We start from the raw sequence: 22,072 nt of genomic DNA on the forward strand, positions 1-22,072 counted from the left end.
CATTGTGACATACGCAATGGGATTCTGAAAAAAATTACATACAGTCATGCTTAAAAGAAAGTACACAAAAAGGATTCTAAAATTTCTTTGACAAAGGACTATTGTAGTGACTGAGATTTTGTTGTCCCTGATACTAAGTCAGTAAAGTGCTTACCATAACTTGAATATCAATGTAATACCTGCATTCTTTGTAAATATTTACACATAGTAGCAGTTTTAATATGGGCAGTTACCCAAGGTGGCACTAAATAGGGTGTTGCACAGGCATCAGATAAATCAATATAACTTACCCGTTATAAGTTATTTTTTTTGCATCTTAATGGATTGTTGGACCCTCATACTTACCTTTTAGAATAGGGAGACTGTGATATGCAGAAGATGGCACTTGCCCAGGGTGCTATCAAAGCAGGGTACAAATATTAGCAGGTATGTACCCTGCTTTGTACCTGGTACAAACATTACATTACTGTTTGAGTTTTATTGAAAAAACTGACACTGATTCTTTCAGGATATGATCACCAGTCAACTGCACACAGCAAAGTCTTCTCAACATATTATGATGTCACTTGTCACCAAAAGTGTTTTCTGCTTTCACCACAAAATTATGGCTGCATGACACACTCAAGCACTGTCACAAAATTGGTACTATGTGTTTCATTGAATCATAAAATATCATATTTGATATTTACCCAGTAAAGTATAAATATTTGTTTTTAATGGCATATCTATTGCTCTGCTTTGTTTTATACAAGTTAACAAACTATAACTACAATTTAAACATAAGTACTTACTGTATGTTTAAATTACAAACATAAATACTTTATGTTTAAATTGAAATAAAATTACAAATAAAGTTTGTAATTTGAAAATCAAAGCAACAAATGAGCTGCTTTGATTTTGTAATTACATTATGGAACACCATTACATGTAACAAGTTATTCCCAAGAGAACTATGTATAATAATTTCAAAGGCTGCTTTGACTTAAATAATAAATGATAATATAAAACTAACTCTCTTGAACCTAGACGACACTTTGCTTCGCAGAAGTCCTGTCTGCATTGAAGAAGACTCACTGACCTCATTGTGCCGAATGCTTGGAGTGAAACCAACTGATGACAGTTTGACCAATTTTCTCAAAAAATCAGTTTATAATTATCTCACCACTTTGGGAAGTGAATGTAATTTTCAGACATCATGAGAATGTTATGTATGATAAAAGAAACAAGACAGTGATGTGACAGGAAAAAATAACTGTTCTGATACAGTTGAAAATGAGGACTTTTATATCCTTCTGCTAAGAAAATATGCTATGTTCTTAAGTGACATAGTTCTTCATTTAAAGAAAGATGAAACAGTAACGCAGTGCTATGTGGAACCTGAAACATCAAAAACTGTAGTAAAAACAGGTAAAAGTCTTTAAAAAGTTTTTTCCTGAGGAAAACAGCCCTAATCATGCAGCAAAGGTTGATTCAGCAGGATAACAGACTAATTTCCCTCCAGTGTTTACGCTTAAATTTGTCTTTGATTCTGTTGACTTGTCTGTTCAGGTGTATCTACACATGCTGAGATAATGTTCTGTGATGTCCCCATCTGTTAAATGGCTGGTGGCAAAAACAGCTGATCTGTCTCGGCTCCACTCTGAAGATAAGCAGGAAGAGGGTACAGCGAACACTTCAAACTTTAGGCGTGAAATGAACACAGTTGCGTTTCTGTCTGTGCAAACAAGCCTTAATAAAGATGATGGGCTATAAACCCAGTGCTCCACCTTTTTCAATTTCCTGCTTCACTGAGCATCCCATGGAAGCAGGGGACCACCTATCCCTGGGAAAATCCTGTTCAAAGTGGCATCACCTGCATAAAGGGACACATATGAAAAGTGCAGGGATTTCACACTAGGGAATGTCAGACACATACCAAAAGTAAATTAAAGGTCATCAAAAAAGCAGATATAGACCATCAGCTAAAAAGACAGTTGACGAGTGGGACTCCAGAGGAAAGATCTGTCAGCAGAATGTTAAAATGAATGATTATTCCAAAAGAAATTGCTCTACTCAGGTCAATTACACTGTTCCCCTTTTAAAATTTAGTGCTAATGGGTTTAATGAATGCATGACAATTGAGTTTATGGTGCATATATCCTTGAAGTGAAGTCCACTGCCCCCACATTGATCCAAAACATCAGCAGTTGTGAACCTGCCGGCTCTGACAGGTGGGCCTGCATTGTGGAGCAGGTGATCTCCCCTCACTTCCCTCAATGCCGTCAGTCAAAGTGACAAAGGTGACATTAGGTGCAAATCCTGCCATAATGGGAAGGGCATCTACACAGCGTGTAAGTTTTCAAAATCGTCAACCCGAAATCAAACATGCAAATATGGTCATGCAAATTTAACCACTTCTGCGAGAGTCAATTCATGGTGTGAAGGAGACACTTTATGGTCTCAGTGCACTCATTAAAACCAGATACGTTGCAACAAATAAGCAGAAGTGATACCAGTATCAAGTGTAGATTAAATAATGATTGAAAGTTTTTGAATGTACGATGGTATTCAAATTTGATCTATTATTATTTATACAATGATTGTTTGACTCTCAAAACACAGGATGTTTTTAATGAAGAACATGCAGAGTTCTTCCTTTAAATTCAAACACGGGTTTTTGCTGCAGAGACAGACATTGTTTTAACCAAAGATAACAAAGAGCCTCATCATTGACAGACTGCAACTTTTAACAATACAACCTGATTAAATCTCACTGAACAGCTTTCACAGGATGAAATAAGAAATTATAAAATGATAAAATTATGGTGTGTAAAATTTAATGTTATGGATTTGGTTTACTATAACTGATCTGACAGTCTGAACAACACAGATCTGATTTTTACAAATGCAACCCAAGCCACTTGGATATGTGCTCCTAACTTCGATATATATCTGATCTTTTCAAATGTGACCTGCATCTGTACGACCAGGTCACATTCATCCAACTTGGACGTCATTGACACTCGACAAATATCACTGTTCTGAGTCCTGGTTCGCAGAAGCCAGAAGAAAAACAACAACAATACCGGATGATAATGCAGATTAAATTGTAAATGTGCTGGACAACTTTAAAATTGCAAGATATGCCCCACCCTTACCATCCATGTTTACTTCCTCAAACAGAGCATGCTCACTACGTGAGGTGTTATTGAGCTCTCTACTGCACATTTGGAACATTTTTAATTTGCAGATCACACAGGAGTTCATATGCAAGTCGCATATATTTGGAAATGTGAGCAACCATGTAAAAAGAGCGGATTTCACAAAAAATCAAAATTGAGCACTAAGGTCTGCAGTGTGAACATAGCCTTTTTTTTTTTTCTTTTACCGGCACCTAGCAGCATGACTCAAATCAGCACACTCTACACAGTTCAGGTGGTTTTCCATTGCAGTTGTGTAACAATGGGTGGGCACATGGGCATCACACTGGTGGGGGATCCTGGATCACAATTTTTTCCTTCTCACTGCAATGACAGACTACTTGTTGTATGTGACCATGTGGGTCAGTTTCTGTGTAAATTTGAATCTTAGTTTTCAATCTAAACTTTTGTAGAATCTGTTTATCTGTTGTTAATTGTGCATTATATACAAGGTGTGTATTTGGGGATTAAGGTTGTGAGAATGAAAATCAAGCTGAAAATAGCACTGCGATGCTTTGTGAAAGGGAAGCCGAAGTCATCCCCACCTGCTAAAGTAAGCTGAAGTTCTTTGGAGTTTGTGGAGTACTGCTAAAAGCAATTTTTGACACTGAGGCATTATTTTCAATTTTCAGCTCACTGGTCTTTCAGTGCTGTGGCAGCACTAAGAGTCAGGGATATATTCAGCTCTTTCCTGGACTGTCCTCTGGACTCCATGGAGGAAGTGAGTGGGTGGGTGATGTTAGCTTAGCAGATGTTACTCATAAGAACTCCTCTCAGCTCTTGCATGACACAGAGGATGCATTAATAAGCTACTTCAGCAAGCAAACACTGCACTCACTGTGCAAGAAGAAACTCATCTTACACTACAAGTACATCATCCTAACAGCTGTCAGACTGTTTACTGCCAGCATCTGTTCATATATCACTGCATTAAAAGCTGTCTTTCAGGCAGAACATGAAAATATGTATGAAATTAGGCTCTCAAATACTTATATTTGTTAGTAAATTTACATCCTTTTATGTCTTTGTGTATTTATTTTTGTTGTTTATGTCTTGTTTTTTAGTCCTTACTTTATTGGTCTATATGTTAATTTCCAAAAGATGCGATTCTTTTCTTTCCATCGATGAATCTCCTAATCTCTAATAGTTATCGGTGAGGGTCGGAACATGAAAAGACTGGTAAACTGAGACCTACTCATAATTCTCAATCCAAACTTTGAGTAGGCCACTACAAAACACCATCCAAAAAGTTCCTCTTTAATCCTGTTTATCCAAAGTCCACATTTTGCCAATGGCCATGAAACTCTTTCATGGATGATGTTTTTCTCAGTCCCTTTTTTTCTGTTAAATCTAGCCTAGCCTTACCTGAGGCAGTTGACACCTGCAGTGCTTTAGATTGTTCTGGGATCTCATGAATGAGTCGATGTGCTGTTGAAGTAATTGTGGTTGGTCAGCTACTCCTGGGAGGGCTCACCACTGTTCCATTATTTCTTAATTTGTGGATAATGGCTCTTGCTGTTGTTTGCTGGAGTTCCAAAGCCTTAGAAATGGTTTTCTAGCACTTTCTAGATTGTTAGTTGTCAATCACTTTGTTTCTCATCTGTTCTTGAATTTGATGATGATTGATTTTAAGGCATTTCTTAATTACACAGATTGGACAGTATTCAGGCCTGGGTGTGGTTAGTGAAACCAAAAGATTTAAAAAGTGTGGTTATTTACAGTTAATTCATAGATTTAAAAGGAGGACATTTATTTTTCTACATAAGACCGTATGGCTTTTATGCCTTAATAAATAAAATCTTTTAAAAATAGTTTTTGTATTTTTTTCCTTCAATATTGAAATTTTCTAGATGATCTGAAAACATGACAGAAGAGCAAAAACAAATCTTTAAAAGGGAAATGCTATTTCATACCACTGTAAATATTATTCCACACTCAAGGACATTATGTTGATGATTATATGTGTTTTTTACAGTTTCCCACTCTTCAGTCATTATCTAGCTTTACAATATATAAATTCTAAGCTCAGTATGTTTTGGATGTTATGTATTATTTATATGTCTTCAAAATCTTATACAACAATCTGAAAAATCACATTATTTCTCTTCTATTGGGTTTTGTTAAAATAATTTTCAGCCAGAATTATTCTTTAAAAACAAAATATGCTCTAGTTGTCTTCTCACCATTGTCTTTTTCCTAATTGAAACTGAGTCTGTGGATAAATTGGTCCATTCGGTCAGGCCAGGCTCAAGTTAATGCATGGGCCTTTTTGTCCAAGCAGATTCCTGTCAGTGTTGTCTGTTTCTCAAGAGAAGTAAGCTTGTTTCAGGGATAGATAGTTAGGATTCTTCTTAGAAACATTGCAAAATAAACCACTGAAGGCCTCTTCTTTTTATGTAAACAGATGACAAGCAAATATTATGAAAGCTACACTCAAAAAAGATATTTTCAAGGAAACAGATTCCAGATACTGTCATTTAAAAAAAAATCTAATCAGTCACTAGTTGCTAAAAAACAGTTTGCGCACATATTTTTCTCTGTTACTTCAGAGAGATGATGCTTTTCAAGCCGAAATAACAAATTCAACTGATTATGAATTTTTATCAATATTTTATGAGAGCAGAGCTGTTTCAGTTGTTCATGGTTAGTCTAACGACATCTTAACATGAAAGCCTTAGCAAACAAGCCAAAGCAAATCCAAATAAAATGATTTTCTTCCACTTAAAGACAATTTAAGAGGGATGGGTAAGAGGTAAAATCGACTTTTATTGAGCTTTACATCATGTTATGATGTTATTCCCTTTTATTCTTTTATGCAGGTTTGATAAATCATAGGTACTATTCACCCAAAGCTCCTCAGACCTGCATTCCCCAAGTTTTGGGCTCACAGAGAACCCCTCCGCCGCGACTTTCCAGTAATTCCAAACTAGCGGAGCAGTAGCAATTAGCAAACACCTGGTGGAACTGCAAGTCTGCTGAACTAATCATACGAATGACTTCTCAGTTCCAAGGCTCCATAAGAATGGTTGTAAACGGCATCCGGGAGGAGCACTGTTGTGATAACATGCTGAAGGCAGTGTTGGAAACAGTAGGAGCTTCTTAAAGAGACATAGGCCAAATTTCCAGCGTCGCATCGCAAAGTGTTTTTTTTTTTGATATCTACTGAACTTTTATAACAATTGAAGGAAACATAGTTACTTGATTGTGCTATGAAATGGCACTATGTGCAAGGAAAATACATAGTTCCGCCCCTTAAGTTAACAATAGTAACCGAACATAAGCCCTCCCACAATACTGCATGGATAAGAAAGTTGTGGCTAAGCTTTATGCAAGGCGCTATATCCAAGTATTGGTATTTATGGGGGCCTCCTGCCCAAAGACTTTGGAGATAGGCTCCAGCCTCATGTGACCTTACATGGAGCAATGCAAACTACACTTAAAAGAGAGAAGGTAACAAATACCAAATACCCAGAGTTAAAAGCACAATTATGAAAAGGAAACTGTAATGACACACATTTACTGGAACTGAATAAACAAATGTCCAGAATATCAAACCCATTATAACTAAATAAGGCTAAGAATGGATCAAAAGAAAATCATGACATGCATTGTAAAGGCAACACCAAAAAAAATTACCAAGTTATTTTCTGTTACAATTTGTAGTTTTGTGTCATTTTGTGATTTTTGAGCTTTACTTTGGGACAAACAGCCACACAAATACACATAATTCCTCCATATTACCTTGGCTTCAAAAGGTGTTGGTGATTAATAATGGCTTCGAGTAATATATGTCGTAATTCTTAGCATATTCTGTATAATAAAAATCATTCATCCATACATTTTCATCTGCTTTATTCAAGGTCAGAAAGGAAGGAGATGAAGGTGAGAAGGCAAAACATATCCCTCCTGAGCAGCACTATTCCTGGGGAATTCAGAGTGTTTCCAGGTTATAGTGTAATATTCCTCCAGTGAGTTATGGGTTTTCCTCCAGGTCTACCCCCAGTAACATGATCTAACACCCATAGGTGCCCACAAACTCCCCATTAAAGTGAACTCAGCTACTTTTTAAAGGAAAATTATCTCCGCCGGTATCTGATATCTTGATCTTCTGCTTATTATCCATACTATAAGATTAAAAAGGAGGTTTCAGGTGTGCAGGAGAACAGTTAGGAAAACAGAGTAAGTTTGTACATTTAATTCAACATTGTGTTCATTATGTTTATCACATTTGGAGGTTTCTGAGGATGTAGATGGTAAGAAGACTTTGTCAGACAACCCACAGAAGAATAAACTAACATTGGGAGACTCTTAAAAACAATAACACTAAAATTACGGCTAAAAATCCATTTGTTTAGAGTTGCCTAAAATTAAATGAAACATCATTAATTTTAGTCTGAGTTCCACCTTTTTGTTACTTTCCATTACCCTGCCACAAAATTATATTCTTTGTTGTTAGATGTTTTGTCATGTAAAGCACTTTAAATCGTCTTGTTGCAGAAATATGCTACAAAAATAAACTTACCTTGCCTAAATCGTAGAGTACCATGAAACATGCTTCACATGTGGAAATTGTATCCTGTGGTAAAAACTTGTGGGAAAACTTCCATGTGAAAGTTTATCCCAAATGAGGAAGTTTTCACAAGTGAAGCCCTTTTTTGTGCACTTTTTTGCTACAATTATTCTCACTTGTAATCAACATGTAAACTTCATGCCTTTATTTCATAGTAATAAATGCATAATAATAATAATGATAATTTTCTAAAGCTTGTCTGTTAAACCATCTGACAATATCTCAGAATAAAAGACATGACTCTAGAACCTTTGCATACAGATTGAAAGCCCCTAACACACATGCACAAACTACTATTTTTCCTCATTTAATGAGCATTAGTAATGCTTCACAAATTGCACAAATTATATTGGAAGGCACTGCAGTCTCAGATAGGCCATCATAAACAACAAATGAAGTGTTTTTGTTTATTTGACTCTGATATATGTCACAGCAAACATGTCAGTTTATCAGAAGCAGAGCTTTGTAAATCATCTCTGACTAAGCAGTGTAGACGGCAGCGTTGTTTTGGGCTAAATGTGACAGCAGTTTAATTAGATATTCACACAGTGTTGCTGCAGAGTAAATACTTCAGACAACACAAACTCACATGGGCAGAGAGGAGCACCCTGGCACATGAACAGAGTACAGTTGTGGCCTTCAGCAAGAACACTTGATTAGGCTGTCTTATTACCCTTCACTCACTGCATATCCAATATCTCAGTCATACAGCGTCAGATCTATCAAAGGTCTGTTTATACGGGGGTCCTATAGGCGTATTAATATATGAGATACAAAGCCAGAATGAAGAAGGGAAATGTGGAAGCATTTGAAGAACATGAAGGAGCTGTAACTAACAGCATTGACTTTATAAGTGATCTTATGATGCGGGAACACAAAATTAACAAATCATCAAGTACAGTAAAGTAGCAGAAGTAAGGAAATAAGCTTAGTCTTCAAAAATAAATCTGTCCTTTTTTAACTTTTATTTGTGTTAGACTTATTATCTTTGTTGTGTTGGTTTATTAACATAATTTCTCAATACAGAACACTATAGGTTAAAAATGAAATAAAGATTACCCTAAAATACTAAACTCCTAATATTTTGATGATACTTGGATTTTATAGTTCCTGATAAAATCATGGTTGAGTGATTCACTACAGTAATATTTCCAATACTTATTCATAAAGACGGCCATATGTTTCTGCTATTGACAGCGCTTACACCTCAGTGCGCCTTTAATTTAATTTGTTTAATTCAATTATTTTTCTTTCCGATAGGAAATGTCTTTCCTGTCCCTTCAAATAAAATCTTTATGGCTTGTAAAATCATTTGTTGAAATTTAGTTTTACAGGCTTTAAAATCATATTTTATAATGCAGCAGAACACATTTTGTCAATGGATTGCCACAGTGTTGTTCTCATGTTTTACTTTAAATAACTATTATGATCAGTTAAAATTAAATTTAGAATAATAAGTCATAAATGCATTATTTTTACAGATGCTTGCTGCCTGTTGGGCACTTTAAATTGTTACCTGCAAAACAAATGTCATGTTGAATCAATTCTTTGTCTTTTTTCATATTTTACTGAAATCAGTTTTTTCTTCTAATGCAAATGTTTAAATGTAAACCGGCAAAGCCTCTTTGAGAAAGTTGCATTTCCACAGTTCCTGATGATTAACTGCTTTAAATTTGTCATTGTTCTACTTTCAATGTTACTATATACTTACTCTGTTTATCTAAAGTTTGTCTGCTCTGTAAATAAAGTTTGATTGATTGATTTCACTTGACTTTGTTCAATAACCTCTCGCCCACTGACTGGTGCAGAAAGGCAGCAGTTCCTGCGGCGACTCTGTAAGAATTAATTGTATATGAACAACAGACCGATTATTGGTGGGAAAAATGTCTACAAGATCTTATATTTCCATGTGTTCTTTTTTATTCCTTAGTGATGTTTCTGTAAGGTTGGAGCAATGTTATTTGAAAGTGATTTAAACTGTTAGTGGTTTTGCAGCCAGACTGTGTAACTTCTTGCACAATCTGGCAAGAACTTACACAAAACTTACACAGAACTTATACAGAGTATCATGTTGTCTCTCCAGCATGATACTCATTTCACATTGGAGATCAACAAATTATTTGACAACTATTACATTAAAGTCTGGGAAGTAATTACAATGTTGATTAAAGTGCCTCGGACATTTTTAAAATACGTATTTAATGCAATGGAGGAACACAAAATAGTGCAGAATTGCAAAATGGAACATAACTATTATATGTTTTTTTTTTCTTTTACATTTTTTCTGAATAAAAATCAGAAGTGTATTGTATGTCATTTAATTTCAGTATAAACAATTGTTTGCATTTATATTGAGATTAAATCATACAAATGTGGATTCTAGTTACTAATTTGGTGACTTCTGAAGGAAACGTTTGCACTGGAGTTTTATTACGGGTATCAGAATGAAGAGGGCTAAATATAGATGAGTCATACTCCTTTTAAAATTATATTTATAAAAGAAATATGCATCATTTTACTTCCACTTTTGAAAAAGTGGAATAATATTAACCTCTTCTTATCTTTTCTCTAATATAAAACTAAAGAGGTGAAAATAACAACAAAGACCACATGGTTCAGCTTACTTCCATATTGCAATTTAGCTGATATGGACAGAAACACCACACATAAAATGAGTTCATATAGTACAGTAAACATTGTTTGAATAATAGAGCATCTTTCTGATTTGTCCTTGTCCCTGCTGCTGACCCTTTTGGCCTCAGTAACATTTTGGATCAGAAAGAGCTCTTTGCTTCCTGACAGATGGTCAAGTGCAGCAGTCATTTCCCCAACAACAGGGGGGCACCATCTGAATCTACAGACAGGGGGAAAAGCAGATTATCCTTGGTATAACTCTCATGCACTATCCAAGTATTTGTTTAGAGACAGTATGAAATATTATGTTTTTACAATGTCAAAACCAAATCCAAGGTTGTGCACCTAATGCACCAGTAGTTCATATTCTTGAGAAAACAGAATGGTTCGAAAAGCAAACTTTTATTTATGTGACATCTCACTCCCCCATGCTGCATGGTGGCTCAGCAAGCAAATTGCAATTTATGAGACACTGAACTCAATGCACACCAAACTTGGACTGTTTGTCTGAGATACAAATTCAAAATACTCCCGAGGAATAATCTGACTCGCATGAATAAACAGTTGGAGATAATCAGCCCCTTATTGAGAACCAATGAAAACATTCCCTGGAGTCGTTCCAACATGATCCCCACCAGTATATTAATAGTTCTGGGGACAACAGCACTGATGGAGACAGAAGGTTAACAGCTATTGGCCCAGTGTGTCTCCTGGGAGGCAGAATGACCAATTTCTGTGTTTAATAGGGTCTAATTAAATTTAAGTCTTGCTCCAAAACATTGGTAGTAATGGGGCTTTTTGTAATAAAACTGCAAGAGGTTGTTTGCTCTCATATTTTATTACATTTACGTTGCTTACATTTGAAAATATAAATGTTGTTTCCCGATTTCCAGTATCTCCACACTGTAGCATATTATCATCGCTTATATGTCCTCTGATGTTTGTGTCTTTTCTCACAAGAACACAGATGATGTTTTTGCTCTGTTCCTTCATCTATCAGTGGGCTGTCCATCTATGATGACCACTGAAGCTCCATTAGTAACCACAGTCCTGATTGATGTTCCCCAGTACTATGATGGAAGGCAGCTACATGCTTATTACAACAACAGTTCACACCACAGAAAAGGGAAATTGCTTTGCTGATGTCCTGAGGCTTAGATTTGAATCAGTGGTGAGCTCAGGAAATGTCAGAAACTTATCTTTTTTTTTTCTGAAATTTGCTTACAAATGTGCCATATCTCTTGAGGACAATGTTTTTGAAAACATGGCTGTTAAGATAATGAGTGAATGTATGGAATCACAATGAGTTATTTCATTTACAACCTTCAGATGCTTTGGACTGGTGAATTTTTAAACACAAACCAGATGGTTATTCCTCAAAATATATAAATGAGTGTAAAGTTCAGTTGATGAAACTCCAAATGTGAACTGAACCACAACCATGTCCACTTAGTTTAAATAACCTGTAACATCCCTTTACAACTTGAAATTTTCAATTGTCCTCAAGCTCTTGATAGCTTTATGTGTTGGTGGCTAAATTCAAGAAGTATTTAAAAAGGTTAAACCAATTTTTCCAGTGAGGAGGATGTAGTCAGGAGAAATGTTCCATGACAGCTGTAGCCTGGAGATTTAACAACTCCATTCCCTAAACAGGGATATAAAAGCTCTCTAACAGGGAACCTTCTTGTAATTCATAACAAGTTATGGGAACTACTAACTAAAAAGACAATTGTACTGACCTTAAAACACTAATCATAAACATAGTTTTGCTAATGCACTATGATACTTAGCAGAAGCAAACACTGCTGTTGAGCTATCCTAATTAAGCATGGTAGGACTTCAGTCAGAAACCAGGACACAAGCAGATTTTAATGTTTTAACTGTAGAACCTTCTACAGCTATGCATAAAGAATAAAGGTTATTCATTGCACAGATTCACTATTGTAGAACCTGAGGAGCAGAAATGGAAATGGAACAGTCTTCACCCACTTCATCATGAGAGCATGAATATAAACGTCTGACTACTTAGAGACTTCTTAACAGATGTTGAACTTTATTCAACTGAAAGTTTACAAAACAGATGAGTAAATTAGTGCTTTAGAATTTATGTGACAATTTTTACTTAGTGGAAGCCAAGTTTGTTAAACACTTTGGCAAAAATATAATGCTAAAGCTTTAAACAAAAGATCAGCATTCCCATTTCTCAAAACAACTTTGCGAAAAATTAAGGGGTTGCATTAAAGTGGCAGTGAATGGAAGCAGATGAAAATCTAATATTTGTAAATGTAATCAGTCTAAGGTTACACATGTGGGTTTAATTTTCCTACACTAGAGTAGCTGTCAAAACATTCTTTTTGCAAAAGCACCATCATTTACGCTACTCAAACTACATAAATCTGCTATTGTTTTTTTCTCATCACCTTGTTTGTCCCCTAAAAAGTCATAACACGGATATACAGTACAAGCTGTTGTTGATTTAGCTCAGACACTGAGAACAAAAGATTTGATGCTGAAGGTAATTATTGTGGGTAAACATGGAAAAGGGACATCTGGAAGGCCTGGCTATTGATTTATTTACTGAAATAATTTAAGGACATCCGCAGATGTTTTGTGAACAGATGACACAAAATGTAAAGACCAGGGTAAATTAAAGCATTTTACTGAAAAAATATTTTGCATTGCTTTGATAGCCTGACCACTGGCTCCCTGCCATACCTGGTTTGAACTGTCATGAACTGTGCTGCCCTCTTTCCTTGAAGGAGAGATTTTATAAAATACTTGCATCATAATCTTGGGATAAGAAGTGTGCTGAGTGGAGAGTGTTTTATGTGGCCATGGATAAATTTGTCCTTTTCATCTGTTTGTTTTCACAAATCTGTTGTGAAGAACACACACAGCTCAGACACGACGGTCACTTCAAATGGTCTCACTGGATTGTAGATTTAGTCAAAGCAAACTCTCACCCTGACAGATGGTAATAGTTTTAATTTACAGTCACACACAGTTCACATGGAGGATATTTGAAGAAAGCAAGAGTGCTCTCTCCATGCTTTTCTGTGTTGCCAATAAACGCCCAAACATCTGTTTAACATGCTGATGATTCCATTTTAAAAAGATGTGCCACTAGGATTTTTCTAAATCATTTGAAAAACGACAAAAAGACAATTTGTGGTTTATGTTTCAAATGTTTAAGATTTCACAGGTTTTCACAAAATATGATGTTTTGTGTATGCAGCATAAAGTAGCATATGTTTTCAATTAAGGAGATCTGCTGAAAATAACAAAACTGAGCATGAAAATGACTACTTTTTTCATTTAAAATATTCATTGCTATTCATTTCAGAGGTAGGGTTGTTGTCTTCATTTATTTTTAAAATTACTTTAGAATCAGACAGCTCATAAATATGAAAGATTAATTTGTTAAGAAACAAATGAAAGAAAAAATATTTTCTATAATTCCTGCAAATAAACATAAATCAATGTCAGTCTACTGGGCATTATTCAATATTACTATCTACTGTGATTAAGGTGAACTGGTTAAAGTGAAACAAATACAACGGAGAACAGAGCAGCAAAAGGTGTAGTTGGACTACATACAAGGAGAAATTCTATCTTCATGCATAGTCAACACCCCAACCCCAACATACACATGCACACCCCCACAACACCTGTGCGTCAGGCAGCAGTTCAGTTGTCACATCAAGCGCAAAAGTTAATATCTTCATCTGTTGTAAGAAAAATATTCTCTTAACTAGTCACCACACAGTAAATTGATTAGCAACAATGTCAGCATGGTTTATTTAAACAATTCCCAATTAGATTTTTGCACAGTGAAAAAATAAATATTTATAACACAGGAGCATCAAGGTCAGTCACAAGAAAAAAAAAAAGGTTGCCACAGCAAATGAAGAATAAGAGGCTTTGAGGAAGCAGCTAAAGGAGAAGCGAAAGCTGTTTAATATCAAAAGGTGAGGCATCCTGGACACTGAACAGATGCAAAAACATAAAAAGCTCGAGGTTAAGCAAACAAAAACAAAGTCAGGGAGCAATAACTGAGCCAACACTGAGCACAGTAGCTAGATATGAAATTCACTTTCACAGAAAGAAAAATTCAGCTTTTAGTTTATGCTTTCTGTTATTTACTTAAAATAAGCTGAAATTAAATGTGGTTTAGTAACTAATACATATTATCTACCAACTGGGGGTGGCTCAAGACTAATTAGGTTTAAACAGTGGTCATAATCTTTGCTATTTTATGAGAGTGCATATACCCAAAAACAAATCAAATACAAAATTAATGGACAGAGTAAAATCAATGAAAAATTATATAGTGTACATTTTAATGTTGCAGGACACCTCAGCATGAAAAATTAGGCCAGTTATTTTTATTAAACCAATGAGACAAACATTTTTCTAAGACCATAAAACAATAGTACTGATTTTCAAAAAAAGAACAGTTCAGCTTGTTCATTTAGTTCAGGAGCAAACTCTACATAATTTTCTCCTGTTCCAATCCCAGCCGAACAGAAATCCCACCTTCCTTTCACCCACAGCTTCCCCGTCACACCTCAGATGTTTTATCTTTCGTTTCAGTCATGGACTCTTCTGCTTCTACAAGTTTGTCTTCAACCAAATAAGGAGATGCTACTGCTCTCTTTGCCTCTCTCTCCTACTCTTCTATCAAGAATTCAGGTGAAGAGGCAGCTAGAGAGACTGAACCACAGCAAGGCTGCAGTCCAGCTGTCCTGAATGCCTCTGTAGAGCAGCTCTGTGGGATTCTGTAACACCTCTTCAACCTTAGCTTGACCCAAGAGAAGGTTATGGAAAACATCCTGCCTTGTTCCGGTCCCAAAGAAAACTCACCCAGAAGTCATCAGCAACTACAGCCCTGTTGCCTCAATATCCCACATCATGAGAGTCCTATAGAGATTCCTGTTGGTCAACCTGAGTAGGCCAAGCAGATATCAAGACATATCAGGGCACCCTGCTCTTACAAAGCATCAGAGTCAGGGCTTAAAGAGGCTCAACAACCTGATAAAGAAGGCTGTCTCTGTTCTGGAGATGACTGTGGAAACACTGGAGTTGATGGTGCAAAGAAGGATTCTTCATAAAATCAAGAAAATTGTGGAATACTCTGAGTATCCTCTTCATGAGGCTGCTTTACAAGAACAGTGTGTCTTCAGCCCAAGGTTTCTTTAGATTCACTGTAATACAGACCGCTAGTGGAAATCCTTCCTGCCCACAGCCATCAGCATCAACAAGCACTCTTTGAAGAACCTTGGACAATGAGTTACAACATGTCATGTTGAAAAAAAAAATCACAGAAACTGAAACATCTGGCCATCTTCTTTAAAGATTTTGATGATAAGCTATCTGAGATGCCATCTACAGATAAAGTGAAGGAAAAAGGAAGCTTGGCATGGTTTTCCTAAAAATGCTTTTTGTATCAGACAGAGAAAAGGGCAATTGGAACAATGCCATTCTATGTTGTTTTAAGTATGTTTTTATGTCTGTGAAACAAAGATGGCCATTCTTAAATAATATCTTCCTTGTGTTGCTTTGTATTAATGTAGCCTTTGAATTTATGTGTGTATTTATTAACAAGAGGCAAAGGCACCACAGACACAGAGGCCAGCTGCCAAGGCATTCATGCCCCAAGACAAATAGGAAGATCACTGGCTCTGCAGCCTGCTGATGAGTACACAGTCTCTTTGATTTTGCATTTGAAACAGAGATGTAAAGCTTGTACCCCGCTGGCCTGTCACTGAACAGTATCCCTCAAATTAGGACTTTTGCTGTCTTAGTCCCTCTTATCAATATAACAGTCGCAAAGATTCAGAAACAGAACTGAGAATGATTAATACTTGGTTTTATCTTTAACTGAAAAGGTTTTGTTAGAGTTTATGTGCCTAAAGAGGGGGATGTTGATGCTGATTAGGATAATGTTGGAGATTATTTGTGTGTACAGTGATGCAGGCTAACTAAAAGAGAGCAGAATGTCATGCAGGAAAGGCTGAGTCAGATTTAAACTGACATTCCTAACCAGCTGAGCTTCCCACATACAAACAGTTTAGGTTTATTGTTGAAATCATGCTGTTTGGCAGATGGCGTACATTTTTTTCATCATATTTTCTTGCCATTGCTTTATGTACAATGACACGTGACAAAGTGCATGATAGCTTTGCTGCACCATTTTAGTATTCCAATGCTGCACATTATTAAACCCATTTCCACACATTAACCTTTTCTGAGTTCTTTTCTTACTGTTGTGCCCAGACTATGATTAATATGCCTTTGGTCTTGTGTGATAAAATCTTGCCAATCTCCCTCCACGCCTGCCTACAACTCCAGTCACCTTATTATTTTTGAAAGGTTGCATGGTCACCAAGCTTAGATTGTTCCATTTCCCTGCTCTACATCTTATGCTGCACATGTCCCTCCCTCATTCAAATGTGTTTTGTCTGAAAGGAATGGAATATGGAAATGCTTCTTTTAGCATGTGTGTGTGTGTGTGTGTGTGTGGGGTGGGGAGTAGAGGGGTTGTTTCACTATATCATGTAACCATTTCATCAACTTCCCACAAGGGCAGCTCGCATGAAATCCCTTGGCAGGCTGCAGTTTTCTCCAATGATCTTCTGTAGCAAATATGAGAATTCAGCTAAACTCCACAATTGTTATGCAAAAATTTGAAAAAAACAACACTTTTAATTTGTGTCTTTGGAGACTTAAAGACTTAAAGTCTTTGGATTATAAGTCCCAAATTTAATTTAGATGTCTATATATTTGTCTTCCATCCATCCATCCATCCATCCATCCATCCATCCATCCATCCATCCATCCATCCATCCATCCATCCCTTTTTCCTTTCTGTATTTTGTTTTGAATGTTCGATATTTAAAGCCTTGCCACTGTAAAAACAAATATCTGCTGTTTGTATTTATATGTGAAAAATGGGCTGAAAAGGTCTTCAAACTCTTCCATGAAAACAGAAACCATGGTTAGAAGAACCCCTACTAAGTCATTTGCTTTACTCATCAACACACTCGTGTAAAGTTATTATTTTTTTCTTATAATCTCTTAAAAATACATTTTAAATCAACCCAACCAATATGGTATGGTCTGTCTGAAAATATGGCTACTGTATAGCTAGGTGTTCCTTCAGATTGAGTTATTTATTGATCTATGACTGCTTGCAGGAGCCATATTTAAATCACATTTGTCAATAATTATATTATAGCAGAAATGTTGTTTAGAGATGTTCTTATTTAAGCAAACGGACAAGTACAAACTTTCTCCCCCAAAAACATGATATTCCATTGAGTCATAGACATAGACTTCCCAAATGAATAACTCATGAGGAAACCCAAAAAGAAAACAATGTACAGGCTAATTTTCATCATGAGCCATTATGTAACCTACACAAACAACAACGGTCTTTGTTGCTGGTTTAATGTCCTTGCAAGCAGAAATTATGATAATGATTCCATATTGCAGCATTTTAAACAGCTTAAGTGGAAGTCCCCTGAAAGCTTAGACTTCATGGATGATAACAGATTTGAATGTAAAAAACATAATTTAGTTGCTAATGGACAGCAAAAAAAAAAACATAAAAAAAACAACAAATGCATTCAGACATACTGTAAGTGGTTTAACAAGCCAGAGATCTTCCATTAGATTATTGTGTATTGGGTTTGGTTGGTCTTGTAGCAAACTGAAGGAGATGGTAACACATGCAAATAAACTAAAATGTTACTGTGTTAAATTCCTATTATTATTGTTTTAGAATGAGAGGACCCTCGAGGTATAAAGAAGTGTGCTGGTGCCAATTATCATGAATAGGGATAATGTACAGAGTTATGTTAACTCCATAAGGAAAAGAATTATTTAAAAAAAATACTATGAAGACATTGGAAAGTTTTGCTGAAGCTAGATTAACAAGAGAGATGAAGACCAGGAGGCAACAATTTGGTTTCATGATAAGAAATACTGATGGACAAGTCAGGTTTTCCAAAAGATCTCTATGGATCTAGACAACACATTTGACAGGGTGCCATGATAGGAAATGTCACACTGTCTGAGACAGTCAAATACATGACAAATATCCCTCAAAATGCATTAATACAGTGGGAGTTTACCGCAGAAGCTAATGTCTATATTCTTCCTTTTAACCACTCTTGGGTAGACAGCCAATCAGCTCCAAGGAAAAGTAATAGCACTCCTGGTTTGGATGCTTTGTAAATGCCAGTCAGTGGCATGTCAGGTAGCATGAAGACCCATGCTACCTGTCTGACTTATCTACCCATGCTGCATTTTCTTTTGAATATTTTGGTTATGCTGAATAAAAAAATCCACATGTAGCTGGATTGTTTGCAAATAATTTGGATTCAAAAACATCCGCAAATAAATAAATCCGCAAATACTCAACGGCAAATAGGCAGGGGTCCACTGTATTGACGGACAGATTGACGGAACACGTTAGCTGACAATTCCCATAAACTTTATGAACTACAAAGTGATCTGTAGTTTGAGACAAAAGCAGTTTAAAGAGAGCCTGCATAGGCAGTGCAAGGCTCTGGAAAGTTTGCAAATCAGTAGAAGGAAGATGAAATGAATTTGAGTGAATGAACCTGAAAGAAGAAAAGTAGCTAAAAATGTGTGAGTTTAGATATCTGGAGTAGGGAACGAGAAGTGAAGAAGAGCATGGAGATCGGATGAAGTGGATTGCAAAAAGTAGATAGTAGAAGTTGACTAGCGATCTGTCCAGGGTGCACCCGACCTCTGACCCAATGACCACTGGAGATAAATATCAGCCCCCTGTGACCATGCAAAGATAGGTGGGTACAGACAATAGATGTATGAATGGTAAGAGTGGGCCTGTCTAGTTTTCAGAAGAAATGTTCACCTTAGAAGTACAGTAAACATATATGGCAAGAAGAACAATAAATCTTACTGTTACACTATAAATTAGATGAATGTAGTATAAATCAGCAAGGTTAAGAAAATCAAAACAGAAATCAAAAGACAAACTCATAAGCTAGAATTTGTAAACAGTGACAGCTTGGGATACATTGGGATGCTGGTCCTGGAGACAGCACAACTGATGACATCAGATGCAAGAATGAACACAATGACAATAACATCAGGAAGGTTTACTGATAATATAGATGCATGTCTACAGAATCTCAAAGACAGGAGGGGAGGTTATGGGATGTGCCATATGCTCTTTTCTGTGCATTTTATTAGCAAAAATAATATTGCATAACTGATACTATTATGTTGTCTGTATTGTAGACCAAACTGCTTCAGGAAGAGATAAAGCTCACGTTTTGATTGCTATTCTTTTCCCCTAATTTCTGACAACTCTACATAACCCTACTGAGGATTTGTTGTCTCAAACTCATTTACCTCATTACATATGTATATTATTCTTCCTCTTCTCTTCTAAAATTTCTCTCTACAAGAGGTTTTATCAAAAGTACAAGCAAATGTATTACTGTTAGCTAAAATTCAAAACAGCATGGAGAAATGTAATGAAACAATGTTTTGAAGAGAAAAAGTTTAGCAGAAATGCTCAAGAAAACATAAAGAAAACACAATGTGACAAGAGCTGCTGCACTGGGAGACGAGAAAGCTAATTAACCCACCAACATCCCACAGTGCAGTTGGCAAACACTGGCATGTTTCTTTTTCCATGATTCAATTTGTATAACCAACAGAAAAGCTACCATAACAATGTTATTTCATCTGAAGGAAGACAGTACAGCAGCAGTTGCCAATGGAAGTCTGTCCTTTCTCCTCTTTGCTCCTTAACTCGGATAACAGATTTCATTACGCTCATAACTATAGAAGGAGGCTGAGCTCATTATGGCCCATAATCCAATCTGAGCTCCCTGAATTGGCAGTGCAATGACATAACAATATCGTCCTTGGGATAGAGAAGGTAGAAATGTTAACAAAATTCCAGCATTGCAGGGAAAAAAACATTTCTGGCTGTTAGGCAGCATTGAATGGAATCACAAGGTTGTAGAATAAGAGCTACATTCATAAAAATAAAAGTAAACAAAAGAAAGTAAAATAAAACTAATAAATAGGCTAGTTGATAAAAAAAACAAACTTCTGGATTATTTATCCAATCCAAATACTGGGTTCAAGTTGCTAGGACAGAAGTTGGGTAATTTTAACCAAACATTAGTGGGAAAATTGCCACCCAGTGTTGGACATCAGTTCTTCACAAACTAACATTTTGACCAGATTTGCTCTACAGTAATGTAAATGTCAATGAGTTGTTGTAATGATTTTAGTTCACACTTGGAAATGAGTTTGTTCACTCAAATTAACAGTAGCATTTTACCTGCTAGCACATGCTACTGCTAACTATGTTCAGCATTCACACATTAACAAAAGAGTTGGTCATTAGGTCAATACAGACAGGCAATGTGTTATACATTGTTAAATGGTATGTATTAGTTTTGAAAATCTTGAAATTGCTGCTTTTAAAATTAAAATCTTAACCAAAATCTTGGTCAAAATGGCCACCCAGTTTGGGTTGAAAGATATTAAAAGGATAGCCATTTTCAATTAAATGCAATAACTTGCAGGCATCACTGAACACCTTCATAAGATGAAATAAGAAATGTAAGCTAATAAAAGTATGCTATATAATGATGCAGACTAAATGTCTGTGAGTTGTGTTAATAATCTCAGTTAACTCTCAAGAACAGGTTTGTTCATTTAAGCTAATATTTGTATTTTACCTGTTGAGTGGGTAGCACAAACTAAAGCAAGCTATGTTTAACATTCACACTTTGACAAAAGAACTGGTCATACAATCAATGGACCTGCAGACAAATAATATTTTATACAATGGTGTTTATGAAGAACACATTTTGTTATCCAAATTGTTTGTGTGCTAAAAGGTTTTGATAGGGAGGCTGAGTCAATTTGTCTCTTCACTAATTTATATTAATATTTGAAACTATGTTTTCATTTAATCCCTTTTCCTCATAATTTTCTTCAAGGAGAATGTACCTGTATGAAATGTTATATTAGTAGCACTCATGCTGCAGTCTCAAAGGAGATTCTAATCTGTCTTGATGTGGAATAAATTCAATGACATAGTTTCCCTAAAGCATAAAGACATCAACACACACTTTTGATTAAAACCTGCCATACACAGTAGCCCTCCAGCTTTTACATTCAGAGCACACATCAGACATGCAAAACAGCACAAAACCCTTTTTGGCAAAGCAATTGTAATTAATAAGACAAAGTTTTTGCCCTCATTTACTTTATGTGCTTAATGTAGATATCCCAGATCAGTTGCTTGCTAAATGTTTCCCTTTCCTCTTCTAGAAATTTCCAGCATTTCCAACCTTCATTTGTGTTTTTCTGAGCATTTTCGTTTCCCAATAGGTGATTAAATTGCTCCAAATGCACAATATCTTCCTGAAACACATTGCAGCATTGCCCAGCACCCACATCCTTGAACAATGACGAGCTTTAGGAGAGGACAGAATTAAAATTCAAAGACAAGGCAAGTTCATTTCAGTCTCACAGACCTCTGTGCAAAAAGCACTTGACTGATTTTAATCACATTCTTATTTATTTCAGCTTAGAGCTCGGCATTACTATTTGGGAAGCCTGCAGCACCTTCATCATTTTGTTGGTATGGTGCAACAGCGCCATCTAG

Source organism: Xiphophorus maculatus, chromosome 6, assembly GCF_002775205.1.
Source record: "Xiphophorus maculatus strain JP 163 A chromosome 6, X_maculatus-5.0-male, whole genome shotgun sequence".
NCBI classification, from domain to species: domain Eukaryota; kingdom Metazoa; phylum Chordata; class Actinopteri; order Cyprinodontiformes; family Poeciliidae; genus Xiphophorus; species Xiphophorus maculatus.